Source organism: Clytia hemisphaerica, unplaced genomic scaffold (genome assembly GCF_902728285.1).
Source record: "Clytia hemisphaerica strain Z4C2 unplaced genomic scaffold, Clytia hemisphaerica genome assembly, whole genome shotgun sequence".
NCBI classification, from domain to species: Eukaryota; Metazoa; Cnidaria; class Hydrozoa; order Leptothecata; family Clytiidae; genus Clytia; species Clytia hemisphaerica.
In genome coordinates, this window is record NW_027104140.1 from 419,789 (window position 1) to 441,075 (window position 21,287).

Consider the following 21,287-nt stretch of genomic DNA (forward strand, 5'->3'; position numbering starts at 1 on the left):
TATACCATACTAAAATAGAGCCAATCTCGTCACACAATATAAGTACAAACCCCCCATGAAAGGGACCATTCAAATAGTACATACGCTCAAGGGGGGACAGGGGATCCTTCAAGAAAATGTACACAACCCTTCCAAAATTTTTCTCTAACTTTTTCTTTGAAAAAGTCGAAATATTATAAGCTTTTGAACCAGTAGCGTGTTGGCAGGGGGCAGTGCTCCCACCACAGCAGCGGGGGCGCAAAAGAACGCCTCTTATTACTAATTTCAGCGTCCCTTTGCTGTTTTTACACCTTAGAATTGGTAGTTTTCGACCAAAAAAATAATAAAATGCCCAAAAATTTTGTGGTTGCTTCGCTCGCATTATTTTTTTACTAACAAATCAACTTTTAATAAGGGGCGCCAAAATTGACATTTTTGAAAATTGCTTCCCCAGGTTCCTCAAATTTTTGTCGACCCACCACACTGCTGCTTTGAACCCAATCTTACTTTTTTAAATTAAAACTAAGACCGAACTAGTGTCACTTTATTTCAGTTATAATTGTATTTTTTTCCCTAGAGGATGGAGGGGGAGGGGTAATCAGAAAAGTGTGCATAAATGGGGGTAAGCAAAAACTGTTCCGACCAAAAAGCTTTGGCATGTAAAAAAGACAGTAAACCCAGAGTTCCAATAGTGCAGTTAAAATTCAGGGCAGGTAAGGGAATTCTGGCTATATATTTTTGATTGAGCAAAAATTATCAATTCTTGACTTTTGAAAACAATTGAGAAAAGAAATTTGGGATTCAGGACAATGAAAAGAAAAATCCTGTTCTTTCATCTGATTATCATTTTAAACCTACCCATAGCCAGCAGCAACCATCATACTTCAATCACCACCATCTTTCTGGCATTTGTCATTTCAGCTCTACTCTACCTTGCATCATTGAAAATCCATAAAGTTTTTCAGAGAATCGGAGTGAACAGACAGCAGCCAACAGACAGAGTTCAGCGATTTCTCACCTCATGGTTGATCACCGGAATGATATTCTATCTTCGCTTGAATGCTGGGCGCTTTGGAAAGCAAAGGAGCTGTGTTAAAGATTTTACCCGCGCGTTGCAGACTGTTTAGAAATTTGGGGCATGAGTTCTAGATTGCTTTGAACCTCGTACTCCTTGATTCAGTCAAACTCCTTGTTCCAGCCACCTGTTCCAAAGGTGTTCTAACAAAGTTTCTAGATATTGTACACGCTTTTCGACTTGGGCTGTTCGTTCCCCAAGTTTCACGGCAACCGTGTTGATTCTTCTTCCAAAGATGAGGTGATTGGGCGTTAAAGCTTCTTCCATTTCGGGATAGACGTAGGTTAAAGGTCAGTTGTTGATCATTACTTTAATTCCCATTAATACTTTCAATAATTCATTAAAGCGTAAGGTAGAATTTGATAATACCTTTCTCAATGGGCGTTTGACTGATTGCACTAAACGGTCCCAAAAACCACCCATCCAGGGGGCAGCTTCAATACTGAATTTCCAGTCTATATTTCGAGATGATGCAAAGTTCTGTACAGTTTCACTGACAAAATTAGTCCCATTGTCAGAACGTACTATGTCGGGTGCGCCGTGTCGTGCAATCAAACGTCGTAAAATCTCCACACATTCATCAGCTGAAGCGTCTGCTGCAATGTCGAGGTGAACGCCTCGGCTACTAGTACAGGTAGCAACCGAGATCCAAGCTTTGTAGAATTCCTCATCATCTCCGAAAACGTTCTTAACATGAAGAGGTCCTGCGTAATCAAGACCAACGTTTTTGAAGGCTGTCGTTCCAGTTACTCGATCTACCGGAAGTGAAGGTGTTTCTGGATAAGCGTATGGTTTAGCATTTACTCGTTTGCACGTATTACAGTCAAATAGTGCTTTTCGTACGAAATTTCTTCCTATAGGTATCCAGAATTCTTGAAGTAATTGGACTAAAGTGTCTCTAACACCGGTGTGTTGGGTTCTGTTGCGGACATCATAAACAATCATTTGGGCTAACCGACTGCTAGGCAATAAATAAGGGTACTTCTCGTTGAACGTAAGATTTCATCGTATCAAGCCGTCATCGTCTAAGTAAGTTCCTAAGTTTCTTCCGACGTCTTTCAAATTTTTGAAGGATAACTGTTCGTGTTTAATCCATTTCTGGTATCCGTCAGTTCTTTGGCGGATAGCCACGGTCCATTCTGGTTGTTGTTGGTAGGTAAACGTCCTTCTTCTTTTTTCTTTCGGATGTTTCTTATGAACCTCATGACCCTTGCCGTAACACGGATGAGTTTCAGAAACAAATTGTAGCGAGTGAGAGGTATGAGCTCCCTAAATTCAATTTCAGTAGCTGGAAATACTTTTCACTTTGTTTGGTTTGACTCTAGATTTTCCCGCAATCAAAACAAGTTAGATTTTTCCAGAGTTATAAATGAATCTAAAATACATACTTGCACCAAAAGCAACTTTTGATGCATCAGAAAACCCGTATGATTGTACGTTAACGAATGGGTCTTTAAATTCTTTCAAAGAGTACAGTATGTCAATTTCAATTTTACAGTTCTCAAGGCCCTTCAAAATAGAAATCCATCTGCTCTTTAAGGTTTCGGGTAGGGGGTCGTCCCAACCAAGCTTCTCTTTAAACAGTTCTTTCAAGAAGCATTTCATTGTTACCACGACTGGGTTTATCAGCCCGAGAGGGTTGTAAATTGAAGCGATAAAATGTAAACATTTCGTTTCGTTGATGGCTCAATTTGATTTTGTAAAAGCTCATCGAAATCGAAACAAAGTTTATCATCTGCTTTTTTCCACGAAACTCCGAGTACCTTTGTTTATTCTCCCTTTTCTAATTCATTCGATCCAAAGTCTTTCACTATCCAACTTTCTAGATTTTTGTAGTTGGATTTAAATTTTCTCAAGTTGAATCCACCCTCTTTCAGTTTTGTTTTACAGTTATCGTAAAATTCAAAGGCAGATGATTCGCTTTCAGCCCCAGTAGTTAAATTGTCTACGTGGATTGATTCTAAAACTTTCGAAGCGAGCTCAGGCTGATCAGTACAATTTATATGCATGTGTTCTTGTAGGGTGGCACTTAACAAGAAGGGAGAGGGCCCATCAAAACTCGACAAAAACGGTACTCAATCGTTTCGTTGTTCTCAAAAGTTTCCTTATCTAATTTGAAAGGGTCCTTGAACCACAAAAATCTCATATAATCTCTGTCATCTGGTTGGTTCGAAATCTGGTGAAACGCCTTTTCTATACCACCTGTCAGGGCTACATTGTGCGAGCGAAAACGAAGTAAAACCCCGAAAAGGGAGGGTGTAAGTGAGAGTCCAGCGTGGAGACTTTGGTTCAGCAAAGGAGAGCCATGTGTCTTTGCACTAGCATCGAAAACAATACGTAATTTAGTGGTCGTTGAGCTTTTGTTCTCAACACCATGGTGCGGCAAATAATGAACTTCATTTGGCTTTTCATGTCCCGCCCTCTCTATTATTCCATCTTTTAGTTGCTGCTGGAAAATTTTATTGTAATCTTTCGAAAGACTTTCATTGCTTTTCAGTTTGTTCCAATTTGAATAGAGACGTTTTCAACTAAGTTCATAATTGTCATTCAGCTGTAAACAATTTTCTTTAAAAGGAAGCCGCACTTCAATTTCCACGCAGAACAGATCCCTCTCAGCAAGGACAGCACAACAACAGGATTCACCACAATGATATCTTTCACCACAACACCCATTATCCCGCTCAGGACACTCTAAACCGCAACCGCTATGATGACTGCTAGACACGACCTCAAAATTATCACATTCAATTGTTATGGTCTCAAAGCCAATACTGTATATATAAACAATTTAACTAAAACTCATGACTGTATATTTCTTTGTGAGACTTGGTTAACGAAATGTGAAGAGCACACCCTCTTCCCTTACAAACAGAACTTTTACGTTATATCTGAACCTGCAAAACAACAACAATTTGGTCGACCTTACGGCGGCAACGTTTTACTGCTCCATAGAGACTGTTTCCAAAAACCTGAAACTCTCATTCTGGAGGACTATGCAACCGTTGTAAAAGCATCCCACCATCAAAGTAACCTCATCATATCAGCTTTATACCTGCAATCCCTGAATGGCAAACAAGACTGTATCGAAACCTATAAGAGTCAACTCGCTTGCATCTCAGGCACCATCAATCAATTTAACCATTGGGCAGATCCAATCATCCTAGGGGACTTCCAGTGCTGTCCAAAATGGCAAAACTGTACTCGATCTAGCCCACCAAATACCCTCTCACTGCACCTCTCAAAGTTCATGACAGAGAACAATCTATTACCAGTAGACATGACTCATGGTTATGGCCCTTGTTACACCTATCAACATTTGACACTTCCGAACCAGTCCTACATTGATCACATCTTGATTCCATCTACGCTCTCCGATTACGTTACAGACACTCATGTTGTTGATCCACACCCGGATAACACTGGGGATCACATACCTGTCTCCGCTACCTTTCGTTTACCAGATAGTCCAGAATCTGTGCCCCAACAGCCTGAAATAGAAAATGACTTTGTACCAAATTACATTTGGAAGAATGAGAAATTTCTAAACCTATACCACCAGAAAGTTACTGGAAGTCTCGAAAACTATGTTGATGGAGACCCTCAATCCAAATTGGACAATCTACATCTTATCCTTCAACACTCAGCAGGCTCTGCATACACTGAGATTGAGAAAAAATTCTATAATTTTTCTCCAAAACGTTGGTGGAACAATGAACTCCGTACAGCACGTAACACATTACAACAAATGTTTAATCTCTGGAAGTCTGACTGCTTTACGAAAGACCCATCCAGCATTTCATATAATCGCTACAAGTTTGCCCGAAAAAGGTTTCGTACTCTTGTTAAACGTGCAAAACATAAATCAACAATTGATCATTGTGTAGACAAGCTCAAAAACGTCAAACCAAAAACTTACTGGAACCAAATGCAAGCTTTAAAAAGCTCTTCTGAAAAACTGTATACGATTAATGGCAAAACCAACAAAGATGATATTACCACTGAATTCAAAGAACACTTCGATAATCTACTTAACACGCCCCGGGTAACAGGTTTCAACAACTCTATCTCAAACAAAACGCTTCTTGAAAACCTGACTGCTCTTGATACAAAGGAACCAGATTTGTCACTGAAACAGATGTCGCCAACTCCCTGAAAAAGCTGAAACTGGGAAAAGCAAGGGATCCATTTCAACTGAAGGCAGAGCATTTCTTGTTCGCACGATCACCTACTTTCATAACTTATTTAACCAAACTTGCAAACAACATATTCACTACAGACATTATCCCGAGAGGCTTAAGTTCCTCCATCATCATACCCCTGGTGAAGTCATTCAAAAAGTCACTCAAGGATCCAAACAACTACAGGGGCATTAGCCTTATCCCAATAATGACAAAGCTACTTGAGGTAATTATCGTAGAGAAATGTCCCATCTTCAAAGAGAGCAATTCAATGCAATGTTTTACAGCTAACTCATCAACTCTACACGCTGAAACAATTCTTCTTGACACCATCCGGCACTACAATAGCAGAAACTCACCAGTCTATATCTGTAGCCTGGATGCGGAGAAGGCTTTCGATTGTGTAAACTGGCTTTCCCTCTTTGATAAACTACTAGAAAAGAACATTCCAAATTCAGTAGTCTGCTTCTTAATCAAACTTTATCTAAACAGAACAGCAGTAATCCACTATGCGTCACATTTTTCAAAAATGTTTTCTCTCACCCAAGGTGTCCGCCAAGGCAGTGTATTATCACCATACCTATTTAATATCTACACCGAAGAACTGTTATTGTCGATCCAGTCACATAAATTGGGTACCTTTCTCCCGAATGGTCTTCACACCGCAGTGATCGCTTACGCTGATGACATAATCTTGTTGAGATTCCACCCTTGTACACCTTCAGAGAATGCTTAGTACGTGTGAAACGTTTGGCAAGGAGAACGGCATTAACTTTTTCCACACAATGACAAAAAGTAAAACACAATTCATAATCTCTGGTAAATCGACAATCAAGGATCCTCGTCTTACCCTAAATAACATTCCAGTGCTTCCTCGTAACGATCTTATCCACCTTGGATTCCATTGGACAAAACACCGTAACCACATCAGTCTCAAATCTCACAAAGACAATCGTATTTCTGAAATGTGGTCAACTACTACTTCACTCATCTCTGCAGGATTGAGGCATTGTCACCCTAACTCTATCGTTACCATATTTAATCATATCATCTTACCTAAGCTTTTATATGGATTAGAACTCTGTGATTTGACTAAAACCGAAACAAACCAATTGAATGTGGTAGCACGGTCCTGTCTCAAGTCCCTATTTGGTGTATCCAGAAACAGTAAAAACCATCTCCACCGTGCTTACCATATTCCAGACGTATCGAAACTTGTTGAAAAACGGAAACTCTCCCTCCTGAAGCAACTTATTGCAAATCCATCAACATCTGACTACACGACTCACACCATATTGATGAACAACCATCCTGAATTCTCTGCTATCTACGATGCAGCCGTAACCGCGTCCTGGAACAACGTAAGCCTTGTAGAAATTGTGCTTTGTAGACGTGTGAGTATCGATTTGGAAACTGAAAGTGCTTTTGATGAACATGGTGATGATATAACTAGAATTCGTGAACTGGTTGATAACTGGTCTATTTATGAAAACAGACTAGCTTTGAAAAATATTCTTGAACAATCTATCCCTAGAGCATAATACATAATCATTTTATTGCAGTTGGAAGGCTCAATAATTGGACTGACTTCTCCCCTTTAGCTTCACCTTCTTGCCTCTCTCCCCCTCATTATACTCCCAGTCCAATCCTTGAGACTTTCAACTTATTTTACAGCATTTTTAAAAAAGAAAACTTATTTTAATATTCATCTAGATATTCTTCTGTCGCCCTCCACATTCATTCGCCTTTAGACATTAGACCTTGTCTATTTTTGTTTTGTTTACATTTAGCTCGGTTAGGCTCAGGTTTCGCTCTCATGATTTTCACGTTTTCACTATGTCAGGTTTTACTCCCAGGCTTTTGATTTTTCTTTCTAGATTTTCTCCTACATTTACTTCATTCAATTTAGATATCGATTTAGTGCGAGGTTCTGCTCCAGGCTTTTCGTTCCTTGATTTGTGGTAGGGTTATAAGATTAATACTTCTTTATTTTTGACAAAATAAAAACGATAAGCACTATTTGTTAATAACTGTCTATATACTATATATATATCTTTTCAAAATAAAACCAATTTTCTTCGTCTATGAAGAGTGTATACGTAATAACTGATCAAAAACAATGTCTTTTTTGCATGAATATTTCGGCCAAAAGGCCTTTCTCAACATAAAAATGAATTTCTTTGACAAGGTTTTTAAACATATCGCTATATACACCAGGGAAAACATAAAAGGCCTATTGCCAATTTAAAAAGCGATTAAGTAATAAAAAGTAAGAAAATTATTAAAATGACGTTTGTAATGTACAATTAAGGTTAAAAGAAATAGATTACACTCCAGAGAATAAATAATAGAAAATGATGTGCGTTAAAAATCTGTTAAAAATCAAATCAGTTTTATAAATTGAAATCCCCAATGGAAAGGAACAAAAGAGAATAAACAAAAAAGAGTCAACCTAGCCGTAATCAATTGTCACTTCCCTCTCATTCAAGCCCTGAGGATCAAATGTCTGGAGTTTATTTATCCGGAAATCTTCGCGTACCCGAAGACTCTGCTCATTCTGGGACTGATCTATCAGTGTAAATTCCCAGTCCTCCATACCATTATGACCCTCCTGACAAAAATGAGAGTGAAATGACATTTGCGGGGCTGTCTCACCTGCACTGCATTTCCGATAACAGGCTTTGTAGTTATTAAACCTGTTTCTAAATTTTACAGTACTACCTACGTATTGTTTTTGACATGATTTACATGTCACGAGGTAGATAACATTCTCGGAATCGCAGTTCAGGTGAGACCTAATTTCATACTCCTCAGATGTTATCGAGCTCCTAAAAGATTTTGTTTTAGAAATAGAAGGACATATCAAGCAGCGTGTTTTTTGACATGCCTCAGATTGGCCGTCTGCCTTCTTCGGTTTTGAGAGTTTAGATCGAACAAGAAGGTCTTTGAGGCTTTTGCCTCTCTTAAAGCCAACAATAGGCACATCAGAAAACACCTTGCGATGTTCTTCATTCGCCGCTGAGAGGAGTACCTGAATGTCCTGCAAGACATTTTTGATTTTGGCAAAGGCAGGATGATAAGTTATATTGAACACCGGCTTACGTCCACGAGTTTTTTTATTGTTTTGCTCTCTAAAGAGCAAATCATCTCGCTTCGGTTCTCTGGCCCTAAGGATCTCTTGACGAACCAGTTTATCACTGTATCCTCGCTTTTTTAGCCACAATGCTAGCTGGTCGCATCTAAGGTCAAAAAAAGATTGTTCAGAACAGATGCGATTTAAACGCAAAGCTTGGCTATATGGGATAGCCTTTTTTGAATGAAATGCGTGGCACGAGGATGCATCCAAATACTGATGGGTATCAGTAGGTTTGACATACAGGTCCGTCACTAACTTATCATTAACCCTAATGACTTGGTCATCTAAAAAATTGACAGAAGTCGGAGAGTATTCAAAGGTAAATTTGATGGAGGGATGAAAGCTGTTAATTATTTTCATGAATTCTTCCCCATGCTCCCAGATCATAAAAATATCATCGATGTATCTCCACCAGATTTTAGGTTTTAACTCACAAGCACCCAAAAGCCTTTCCTCCAAGTCTGCCATGAAAATAATAGCATATTGAGGGGCCATTTTGGTCCCGATTGCGGTACCCCTCTTCTGCTTAAAAAATTGACCATTATGTTCAAAATGATTGTTTTTTAGAACACATTCAGCAAGTTCAACCAAAGATTCAGTTGAGATTTTTTTGTCTTGCCTTTGGTCAAGTTTTTTTCTAACAGCCTCCAAACCTTCATCATGAGAAATATTTTTTTCTATATATATATGGTGAAGATCAGAGATCTACGGAAGCCGAGAAGGGACATCCAAACTTTCTTTTTTTGTCGACTTTTTTTCTTTTTTTGCCGACTTTTATTCTTTTTTTTGCTGACTTTTTTTTCTTTTTTTGTCGACTTCTTTTCCTTTTTTGCCGACTTTTTTTCTTTTTGTGATTTGAAAACTTTTTTTCTTTTTTTCTTTTTTTGTCGACTTTTTTTCTTTTTTTGCCGACTTTTTTTCTTTTTTTGATTTGAAAACTTTTTTCTTTTTTTGCCAACTTTTTTTTTTTTTTTTTAAACCCTTTTTTTTTGCCTTTATGAGTCTGTAAATTTACACACGGCAAAACAGAAACAAACATGGCGGAGGATCGATGTGCTGGTTGTACCTTCAAAGAAGATATTTATTGCAAAAAATGTGGTTCTCCACATACAAAAACAGAAAAACAGAGAACAATGAACTTAAGTGAATTTGCAGATGCAAGAAAACGGAAACTCAATCAATCAAACAAACACGGTAATACCAAAAAAAGCCACTTCATCCTCCTCAACAACAACAACCGCTAGTAAAGCAGCAGCAAAGAATGTTGAAATTAATATTGGTATTGCTAGTATTGATGAAAAATCTTCTATTTTGAAGAAACGACAAGGGCGTATGAGCCTCAGAGTTTTGGAAACTATTGATAGACATGATTTGTTAGATGCAGCAATTGAAAATATGCAAGATTTAATCAAAACTTCTGTGCCAGTGATGACTATGTTTTGCTTTATCAGGATTTGAGTGAGGTTGTAATTAAATGAATACAAAAAAGATTTTGGCAAAAGTTATGCTAAAATATGCTTCTTTTTGTGCCAAAAGTGTGATTTCGATGAAATAGAAAGCTCATCATTACCAACTAAAAAAAAGCAAAAATCAGTCATAGCAATTGACGAAATTGATAATGATGACTGTGGTAAACATGATAATCATTTTGATGATGATGATGATCTCTTCCAAGCTGTTGATCCCAATTTAGTACTCCCACCACAATGTTCTTCTCACGCACCTCCACCTCCACCACCACGCTCTTACACACCTCCACCGACACAACCTTCAGCCACCCCTTCATCACCGCCTCCTTCCTCAACAAGACCGCCTGTTGATCCCCCATCTCAATTTGCTGATCCTGAAACTCTTAAAGATAAGATGACTCAACTTAAGGTTATTTTTAAAGAGCTACCTAAAATTGAATTGTTAGTCAGATGGAGATGTATATACATTGATACAATGGAAAAATTAAAGATGCACTGGGCTGACGAAATTCGTCCTTTCACCGTTAAATTCATTTGGGATGAAGTGTCTGAAGGAGATGGAGTTTTACGTGAATTTTTTTCGCTTTTCTTTGAAGACGCCCAAAAACATATTTTGGTAACCGGACAGTCTGGAAAATTCTCATTCTTACATTCCTTTGATCAAATCAGAAATAAGGAGTTTCATATTTATGGGAACTTAATTGCAATGGCACTGCTTTCTGATAGTGCTGGTCCAAGATGTTTATTAAGAGAAGTGGTATGTAAAATCTTTGATGTAGAATATACATTTGTGCCTACTTGCGGACGGATTAATTAGACGGCTATTAGGTACTCGAGAGTACATTCTTTCTTTTGTTTAAAGAGGAATTTCTTATGGGCCATTTTCAGACATTAGTTTTATGGAGAACAAAGAGTTTTTTCAGGTTTCATTCATTACCAGTAACTACGCGGAAAAGAGTCTTAAAAGCGCAAACATTTCTGCCCTTAAAGTAAACAAAGACAAGTAAACAAGGATGCAACAAACGGAAGTTCATTTGAATTTGAACTGAAAAATAATTGGAAGAACACATTCCGATTTAATTAATTTACAACGTTTATTTGATAAAAGTATACAACAGTAAAAAACAACAACTATAATCTAATCTATTTAATAGAATGGACAAAAATTACACACCCTTTGCCGACCAGTAAAACTGGGGTTAAAATAAATAGGACGGATGAAAATTCGTTGAACTTTACGGGGTTGACCTGATTGCCAGGGTGGGATATGCTCTTGAAAGCCGTTAAATAGGATAAATTACGCTTTTGAGAACAAAACATTGAATCAAAGTGAAACAATCGAGACTCAATGAACCTAATGTAAATAATAGACTAAGCATAGTGCTAATAAACGAGATAAAACGTTTCTATGCTAGAATTCAAATGAGCCGAGGTGCCACGAAAGGAAACCCCCATGAGAAAGTTCGAAATATCAAAACTACAGCCACAAAATAAATCAAACCAAAACAAACCAGCGGCGCTGATTGAGCTGTGTTCTACGATAAGTCTTCGACAACCAGCTGTGCTACACGATAAGTCTTCGACAATCACCCAAGGCGCGATTCACCACAGAATGAGCATTCTAGTCAAAGACCTAAAAGGGTAAATAATAAAATAATTCCCTAAAGCAAAACGAAAAGAAGGATAAAATAAAATAATTGATACGAATCGCTATCGCTTAATTTCGCGAAAAAAGTATCAATCAGAAGCTTGAATTAGTAATACTAATCTACTTCAGTCTTGTGTTGGTGTTCTATCATTTCTCATGTTTATTTATTGCCCCCTAGGTTCCAAATAAACAGGGGTTAGAGCGGCCCGTGTGGTTTTTATACAAATTCCGGATTAAAAGTAAAATTTTCCCATATATTTCAAAAGATATACCACTCTATTACAAAGATAACGCTTAAATCCAATGCGTCAAAAAAATACGGCGTATATTTCAAGGCTTCCCTTTTTCTTGCCTTAGAAAGGTTAAAGAGTCGCTTCTAGCTAAAATCAGGTTACTAAGAACCAAAAAAAGGGCAGCTGAAAAAATCCTTTTAAGGTCCGGGGGGAGGGGGATTGGAAAATTTAGAAAAATTAACAAGCAGGGGTGGGGCGTTTGTGTGGAATCTAAGAATACCTCGCCATGGGGCTGACCATAGTCAAAATCGGTTTTGTAATGAGAAGATAAAGCTTTTGTTTTAGGTTCCCTGACACTTTTAACAAAAAAAACTGACCTTATAAATTAAGTCATAAATCAATCATAAAGAATGGAACCCCGTAATGTAAAGGTAGAGATTCAGCTACGGCGCGTAAGGTCCTGGGTTAATTCCTAGCCATACTAAAGATTTCCGAAATGATACCTCTCCAATTAATAATGTTCAGCAGTTAAAGAGATAGATCAAAGGTAATTGGAGCAATCCAGGGAGAAAGAGTGGAACTTATTTTCGCCAAATTAAATTCCCGCCAAAATTTCTTCCTTTAAGGTATTGGAACTTAATTTCGCGTATGAGAGGACTATTTGTTTACAAATATGGCCTATTTTGCTCTAAAAAGACCAATTTTATAAGTGATTTTTTAAATCCTGAGAATATTCGTGTTTCGTGGATTTGTCGAAAAACCGCAAAAATTTCTCCCTTAAGGTACTTTTTATAATTGTAATTAAATCCGCTAAGAGTACAATTTAGAATCTAATTACAAAAATGATGCTGTGAATTTCAAAGACGTTGATGAATGTTATATTACCGTCTTACAAAAAGTGCTTAGTTTCAATAAACAACTTTTATGTTTCCAATTTTTTCACATCACCCGCCAAGAATTGAACTACCGCGCCGGGAAGAATAAGTCATAAGTTGGGATTTATTTTATCACCACCCCACTCAAATCGAGAAAGTTTTAGTCACTCCCCAAAAGAAGTTTATATGCGTGCGAGACGTTCGACGAAAAGTTGCGAGCTTACAAAGTTTCTGGCAAAGTAGGGGTTAATGAATCAACATGGATTTTTGTCGCGAGAAAGACGCTCTCCAACTCAACGTTCGACTATTTGATACGCTCCCTCATTCAATAAAATTGAAAGTCACCGCCAACAAGAAACTCTCATGAACAACGCATTCTTATTTAATTAAGTTCCTTATTCGAGAAGATCGAATTTTATAGCGCCAATTTTAATCAAATTTAGCGCCTGGGTTTTGCTGAATTTTGCTGAAAGTGGAAAGAAATCTAGTAGCAATTTGGAAAATTATTCTATTCTTAAGGTTGGGCTCGATTTTCAGAGATTTAAATAGCTTCCTGATTTTTGAAAAATAAGAAGACGGGAGTCTGGGTGTTCTAAAGGTGAAAAGATTATCCAGTTTAATTCCAATTTCTTTTTCTAACAGTTAGTAGCTGTAAGTAATTATCAATGTCAAATAATATGAACAAACAAGCATGGTTCAAAAGCATCTTTTAAGAATTGAAAACAAGATTCTATGAAGGTATGTCAACGACAACTTAGATTACAGAGGCGATGGAAGTTGAGTTATACAGATCTTACTTGAACTAAAATTGTCTGTAACCCTTTAAGTGTCACAGTCATTTTTTTTCTAAGTTTTTTTAAAGAAAATCGCTACTGCAGTTCAAACTTTAAAGGCTTATATAGGAAGGAGTTAGAAGCTCGTTCATAGTCCGTTGGATAGATTAGAGTCTCTTTTTTCTTTCAGACCTGCCTGAATGATAGAAAGGTGCCCAGTGGTAAAAGTACGAATTAATTCGCTGGAAGACCGAATCAAGAAATCTGGGTCAAATTTGAAGATTCTTGGATCACTCGTTGATCAAAAATGGTAAAAAAAAAATGATTAAAATCTTTAAAAAGTTTTTGTCAAACTTTTGCATTTTGTTTACTTTTTAACTTAAAATCTCGCTGAAAAGACTCACTTTTGATTTTTTTTTGCTTGGCCATGAAGCCCAATCCAATTCCTACGAGTTAGACCAAAAATGACGATTTCTAACTCAAACTATGCATTACAGGAGGGCTTCGCCCTCCTACATAGCCTCTGTCTGATATATACGACAATGGCACTTAAAGGGTTAAAGAGTCGAAAACCAAGTTCCATCAACTATTCCACGAAAACCTCCGATTACAGAAGCAATTGAAATTTAAACCACAGACAAGTTAGTTACTTTTGTGATGATTTAAACATGTCAGTCACTTTGTCACAAACAATCAAAGAACATGTGATAATAATGGTCCATTTATTTAAAGTTGAAAATAAGATTCTGTTAACATACTTCCACGGCAACCTCTGATTACAGAAGCGATGGAAGTTGAGTTGTACAGATCTTATCTGGACCAAAAAATTTTTTTCAAGAATCGAAAACGAGATTCTGTCAACATACTTCCACGGCAACCTCTGATTACAGAAGCGATGGAAGTTGAGTTGTACAGATCTTCCCCAACCCCCAATTTCATTAAAAAATTTCTTGATAATTGAATGTAAACAATAAGATTGTCGCAGTCATTTCGTCAGTCACTTTGTCACAAACAATCAAAGAACATGCGATAATAATTGGTCCATTTACTTAAAGTTGAAAATAAGATTCTGTTAACATACTTCCACGGCAACCTCTGATTACAGAAGCGATGGAAGTTGAGTTGTACAGATCTTATCTGGACCAAAATATTTTTTTCAAGAATCGAAAACGAGATTCTGTCAACATACTTCCACGGCAACCTCTGATTACAGAAGCGATGGAAGTTGAGTTGTACAGATCTTCCCCAACCCCCAATTTCATTAAAAAATTTCTTGATAATTAAATGTAAACAATAAGATTGTCGCCGTCATTTGGTCAGTCACTTTGTCTCAAACAATCAAAGAATATGTGATAATAATTGGTCCATTTATTTAAAGTTGAAAATAAGATTCTGTTAACATACTTCCACGGCAACCTCTGATTACAGAAGCGATGGAAGTTGAGTTGTACAGATTTTATTTGGACCAAAATATTTTTTTTCAAGAATCGAAAACGAGATTCTGTCAACATACTTCCACGGCAACCTCCGATTACAGAGACGATGGAAGTTGAGTTGTACAGATCTTCCCCAACCCCCAATTTCATTTTAAAAAATTTCTTGATAATTTAATGTAAACGATAAGATTGTCGCAGTCATTTGGTCAGTCACTTTGTCACAAACAATCAAAGAATATGTGATAATAATTGGTCCATTTATTTAAAGTTGAAAATAAGATTCTGTTAACATACTTCCACGGCAACCTCTGATTACAGAAGCGATGGAAGATGAGTTGTACAGATCTTATTTGGACCAAAACATTTTTTTTTTTCAAGAATCGAAAACGAGATTCTGTCAACATACTTCCACGGCAACCTCCGATTACAGAGACGATGGAAGTTGAGTTGTACAGACCTTCCCCAAACCCCAATTTCATTAAAAAATTTCTTGATAATTGAATGTAGACATTGAAACTTCCCCGAGTAATTCTATTGTCAATCATTTTGTCACAAAAGAAACCCTTTATATTCGTCAAAAAACTTACATTGTATAAACAAGTTCAAGAAGCGTTAGAGAAGTATCACTAATGATCGAAGCATTATGACTGTCCGTTATCATTTGTTGAAATAAAGGACAACAAACAGTCTTTTCATCATGTTGACTTATGAAAAACGGATAAATCAATTGAAGGCTGTTTTAAAAAAGATCCGAATTTGCATACTTAACTTGTAATTCAGTGAATTTGGCAAAGTTCTTTCTCACCATTCACAAGTGATTCAACACCCCCTTCATAAATGAATCAAACAAATGGTCGATTGATTTCGGCATCTTTGAAAATGCCGCATACTTCTTTTCGCCATGCCACTGTAAACTATGTGCGAAAAATTCGTAAAAAAAATTAAAACAATGGACACATATTCTTTATTGCACTTTAATTTACTTCGAAAATAATAACTTTAAAATTAAAACACATAAAAAGATACCTACCTTGAAACAAAAACGTTGATAACATTCGTTTTAAAATGCGTCACTTTTTATTCTTTGGGAACGATTTATTTGGTTTTCGGACGATCATTTCTTTGTTCTTATTACCACCGTTGTTGAGCCGTCTTCAGGTTGTGGTCAAGCTCTATCAAAATTTTGCTAATTAGCATGTGTTTATTTTTCTGTTGAAAAATGAAAAATAAGCTCAAAATTATAGAAATATTGTAAAGTTTTCTGGAAGGCCAATTAAAAATCAACTTTGTGGTTCTTACGACCAAGAATCAGGGAGGGCGATCATAAAAGAAATTTCTGTTGTGTACATTTCTAACCTTCACCTTTCTACAGAAGCATAAGTGGATTTCTAGTTTGTGTCAAACTCTCCCCCTTAGGTATCAAACAAAAAAATAAAAAATTGAAATGGAAAATGAAGAACATGATATTTTTCAAAAAAATTCTTCACGGTGATGATGATCTAAAAATAAAGAATCACTCAAGTAAGTCGATTTTTCTTCTTCACTTTTAAATTTAAGTTTTCAATTTTTTAATGATATTATTCTAATCAAAAATATCTTTTCTGCGAGCACAAGATGGCAATTTAATTCAAATTCTATGAAAAGTTACATCTTTTTTGTCACAGCTGCAGATTATTTGGATAATACACTTTACTTAAAGCTTGAATATCACTTTGAGAAACTAACAAACAGAGTATAATTTTAAGATCAAGGGATCCTTCGTCAAGTGAGATTTGAGTAAAAAAAGTAAACGAAAAATGCTTTGAATCTGATTAATTTCTAACGTTTTCGGTTTTGAATAAAATGTACAGGTGTATTATAAATATGATAAAAAATATTGACATAAGGCTAGGCTAAATAAAAAACTTGGCTTCCAAGCGGGTTTATGGTAGGTTAATTTAGGTGAGCCTTATTTAAATACTATTCTAGATGCCCGCTTAATTGTTAAACTGCAGAAATGATATACTTGACAAAAACGTAAACTTTACTTTGACAAAACGTGCAATGTTTTTTTCAACTCGAAACCAATCCCCTTTAGAACTAGAAAATGAGATAAGTACTTGAAGCGATCACCTTAATGTGTTGTTGTATGGGGAAAATTTTGCAGGACATTTCCCCAGCAGATTTATTTGAAATGAGTTTGTTGAACCCCTGGCAAAATACTGTCAGTTATCGCTTACTACTCACCTACGGGTGGACGCTATGAAAAAATCCAACAATAAAAATACAAACTATTTGAAAAACTAACAACAACAACAAATCAGCCTCAAAATAGACCTCTGACTTTTGAAAAAAATAAATATTAAAAAACTACTAAATAAATTAAGAATCTAATGAACAATAACGCAAATATTTAAAAATATTGTGTTTCCGGAATGCGGGCGAGGGAAAATCTTTTTCATTCGGCGAGATGCAACTTTTTTTCAATTTTGGCGACATTGCAAAAACTGTCATATGAAAAAAGCATAATCAATCATAATTAATCAGAATTTTATTAAATATGTTGTATAAAACGGTGGCAGAAACTCAATCTTTGCTTGAATTTTGAAACTCAATCCTAATTTTTGTACATGAGCCATGAGAATCATGACAGAAATTTGATGTTTTAGGCCCTTATTAACAGAAAAAGCCCATTCTGAGGTTAATTCTTTGTGTTTTGATAGTTCCCAACTAATTAAACAGAGCCTGGGTTGATTACTTTGTTCTTCAAGCTTAACTCAAACTCAATCTATGAAATAAAAACGATAGCAGCTCAAAACCCTGGAAAATTGACTGGCTAAGGATAATTTCGATAGTAATCAAGCTGTGAATTTCAGGCAGACAATTGATTAAAACTTGAGGAATGAGTGTATACATTGGAATTCAATTCAGAGGTGAAGAAGAGGTGTGGTTATTAAAAATTTTCATCAGCACAGCAAATCATTTTACATTATACAATTGTACTGAATCAGACTGAATTGGCTGATACAATGTCACCAAAAAAAGTATAAATATCTTGGTCATTAGTAAACTTAAAGAGAGTGAAAAAGAATTTTCCCTGTACCTCAACCAGTCGATTTCTAAAAACACTAGTTTTTATTTTCACTTGAATATCAATATTTTGCTTGGCATATGCAAATAATGTCATTGAGTTCATGTTTAACCAAAAAATTGATACTGGTATGGATATTGAATTGGAATTGCCATTGGAATTCTCACACATTGACCAGAATGAGGCAATACTGGTGGTATCATAGCATTAGGTATGATGTTGTTATTGTTGTTTACATGTTGCATGTTTGAATGTTGTGAGTTTGCATGTTGCAAGTTTGCATGTTGCATGTTTGCATGTTGCATGTTTGCATGTTGCATGTTTGAATGTTGCATGTTTGCATGTTGCATGTTTGCATGTTGCATGTTTGCATGTTTGCATGTTTGCATGTTGCATGTTTGCATGTTGCATGTTTGCATGTTGCGGGTTTCCAAGCAGTTGACCAAGGTTTTGCACATGAGCATGCAAAAGCATTTGTTGAAGCTCGATTTGTTGCTTCAACTTTATATTTTCTTTTTTTATTTGCTTTAATGAGGCCATTTTATTTCGACGTCTCCTCCGATTTCTTACCGCTTTAATTTTGTGTCGGGCATCATTGAGTGGTAAGCCGTTTGTCGGGAGAGTAACCTCATCATCGCTGTCAAGAATATCATCCTGCCCCAGTCTCAAGTTTAATAATTTTAAATGTATTGAATTGCTTGAAGGAGCCCATCCTTTTTCTTCACAAATTCACAGGGTTGAAAAGCTGTGAACTATACAAAACCTGGACTTTGGACCAGGCGTCGCCCTGGACTTTTTAGTTGGAGTAATATGAAATTAAGTTAGTTTTTGAAATTGAAAACATGGCAAAATATAAACATTTAGGTGGCTTTTTTCACTGCACTCCTAGATTCAGATAATAAACTTTTGATAAAAAATAATTGAGATTTTAAGAAGCAGTGAACCAGGACGACGGCAAGTTACCTCCCTCAAGCAATATACAAAACACAACAACGGAGGTACGCAAAGGTAATTCTGAGGAACACCTGTTAAACTACACAATGCGTTTTAAACCCAAACAAAACTATCCAAGCTAATGCAACGTTAATTTATACAGAATCAACTAAAACAAGTCAACAAACAGGATCTATAGTATGTCAAAACAAATTCTCTATAGACTATAGACGAATTTAAAAAATCAGTGCATAACAGAAATATCAATACAGGAGGTAAGCACAATATATACAAAAACACAACAACGAAGGTACGCAAAGGTAATTCTGAGGAACACCTGTTAAATTACACAATACGTTTAAAACAAAAAAGCTGCGCAATAATATGTACGTACAACTATGTACAATATAACAATAACAGAGGTTCGCAAAGGTAATTTTGAGGAAGACATGTTAAATTACACAGTACGTTTTAAAACTAAATAAACCTGCTCAAGGCATATCTACAACATACAAAATCAAACGTATGAAAGCTCTACAGTGTACAAATTCATCACAATGAAGTTCATTTTTTAATAAACAGACCCAATGTTTCTGTTAAATAATACTAACAATAAAATAAATCAGATTATAGCAAAAATGAACAAGAATTTGCTAACCCTATCAATGGAAAAGAATTTACATGGTGATGAATTGAGGAGGAAGTTCCAAAGCTACTGGTTCATCTGTACCCGCCAAAGGTGTATCAACAGGAAAAGGAGTTAGTTGACCCTTCTCAAGGCATTCCAAAAGATGCATCCTCATAATTGGCTGATCATAACAAATTTTCTCAGGAAATCTTCCATTAGCAATATCGATGGCATATGCAATACAAAAAAGGCCACAATCATTGGAGCCTTCTTGTTTTACCACGTTTTTGTATTGAATCTTGAGTTTTCCTTCATCAAGAAGATTACCATAGCACTGTAGCAATTGAGCCTTCAAATTAGTGGATGGTTCACAATACAAGCTGTCGTAGACATATAACTCCTTTCCTTTACATGATGATAATACCCAATGGCTGTGACCATCATGGTGAATTTGCAAACTAAAAACATTATCTACTGGCACTGGTTTAAGCTTTGAACGCTGACTCCTTGATCTCATTGAATCTTGCAGGCCTTCTATGTTTGGGAACTGTGTTTTGATCATTTCAGTAGCTTTCTTTATCACAATATCGTTAATCCAGCTTCCGTTTGCAACCTTTTCAAGTGCATCATCAAAAATCTTTTCATCACTCAAACTAGTTCCATTCTCTTCGACATCAGACTGTATAATATCAATATCGATTATTGAGGTGCTTCTGGCTTTTTTTTGAGTCTGTGAAGAAGCCTTATCATACGAGAACGATTTTAGTTTAGCTTTTGATTTATCAGAAACCTTCCTTTTTTTCCCTGGAGTGGCAGTGGTAGCTGACAAACTCCTTTTTGGAGCCTTTTGTTTTCCACTAGAGTTCCCTCCATCCAAAGCAAATTTCATGAAAGAATCTTCAGAAGCAAATACCTTTTCAGCAGAAACAAAGCCTTTTCGCTTAGTGAAATTGATTGGACGATCAAAACAAGATTGACTAAGCCAGACGGGATCTTGTTGTTCTTGCCCTTTGAATTTCACTTGGTACAAGAATTCCTCAGTTTTTGGATCCAATTTTTTCTGAAGAACATCGTCAACTTCATAAAACCCTAGTGGAGGTAAGCTATTTGAGAGCTGTTTGGCATATTTCAAATCTTCAGTCAAGTTAAGAGATTTTTCAGCCGCATGTAAAATACTGAGTGATTTATCTAAAATGCTGTATTGTCCATTTTGATTACAGGACATCTTCAACTCCCCCAATATGTTCGAAACCTTGATCCAATTACTTACAATGATTTTTTTTGGCAAGACATACAACTTATTATCAGAAAGCACCTTTTCTAAAGGGATAAGCTGACAAGTCACATTGTCATCCAAATTCGAGGCACTCTTAACAGATTTACCACTTGAATTGAGTGACGCAACTTTACAAATAGAGATCTTACCCAAAACTTTGGCAACAACAAACCTAAATGCCACAACATTGTGTTGCTCATCCACTTCTGATCTGTCCGGAAGAAACTTGGCAGCTATGTGCCTTCGAGACCTCTCTCTTGATACATACTCCCGTGGGATGAAAAGGTTTAAGCGCCTGTGCTAGATGTATATCCCTACTTTCGCCATTAAAACCATTTTCTCTTATCTGACACTTCTGTACCTTCTTCCAACGCATTATCTCCTGTCTCAAGAACATCAAGAATTTCATCAGAAATTAATTCATGTTTGCCATCTTTTTTGTCAACAGTGTCACTGAGTGTAGTTTGATCTTCAGGGTTAAAATAGTTGGTGATTAGATTTTCTTCTTTCGCAGCTCCCTTAGAAAGAAGTTCAGCTGCTTTCAAATTCAACTTCTCTAAAGCATACTTTTCATCAAC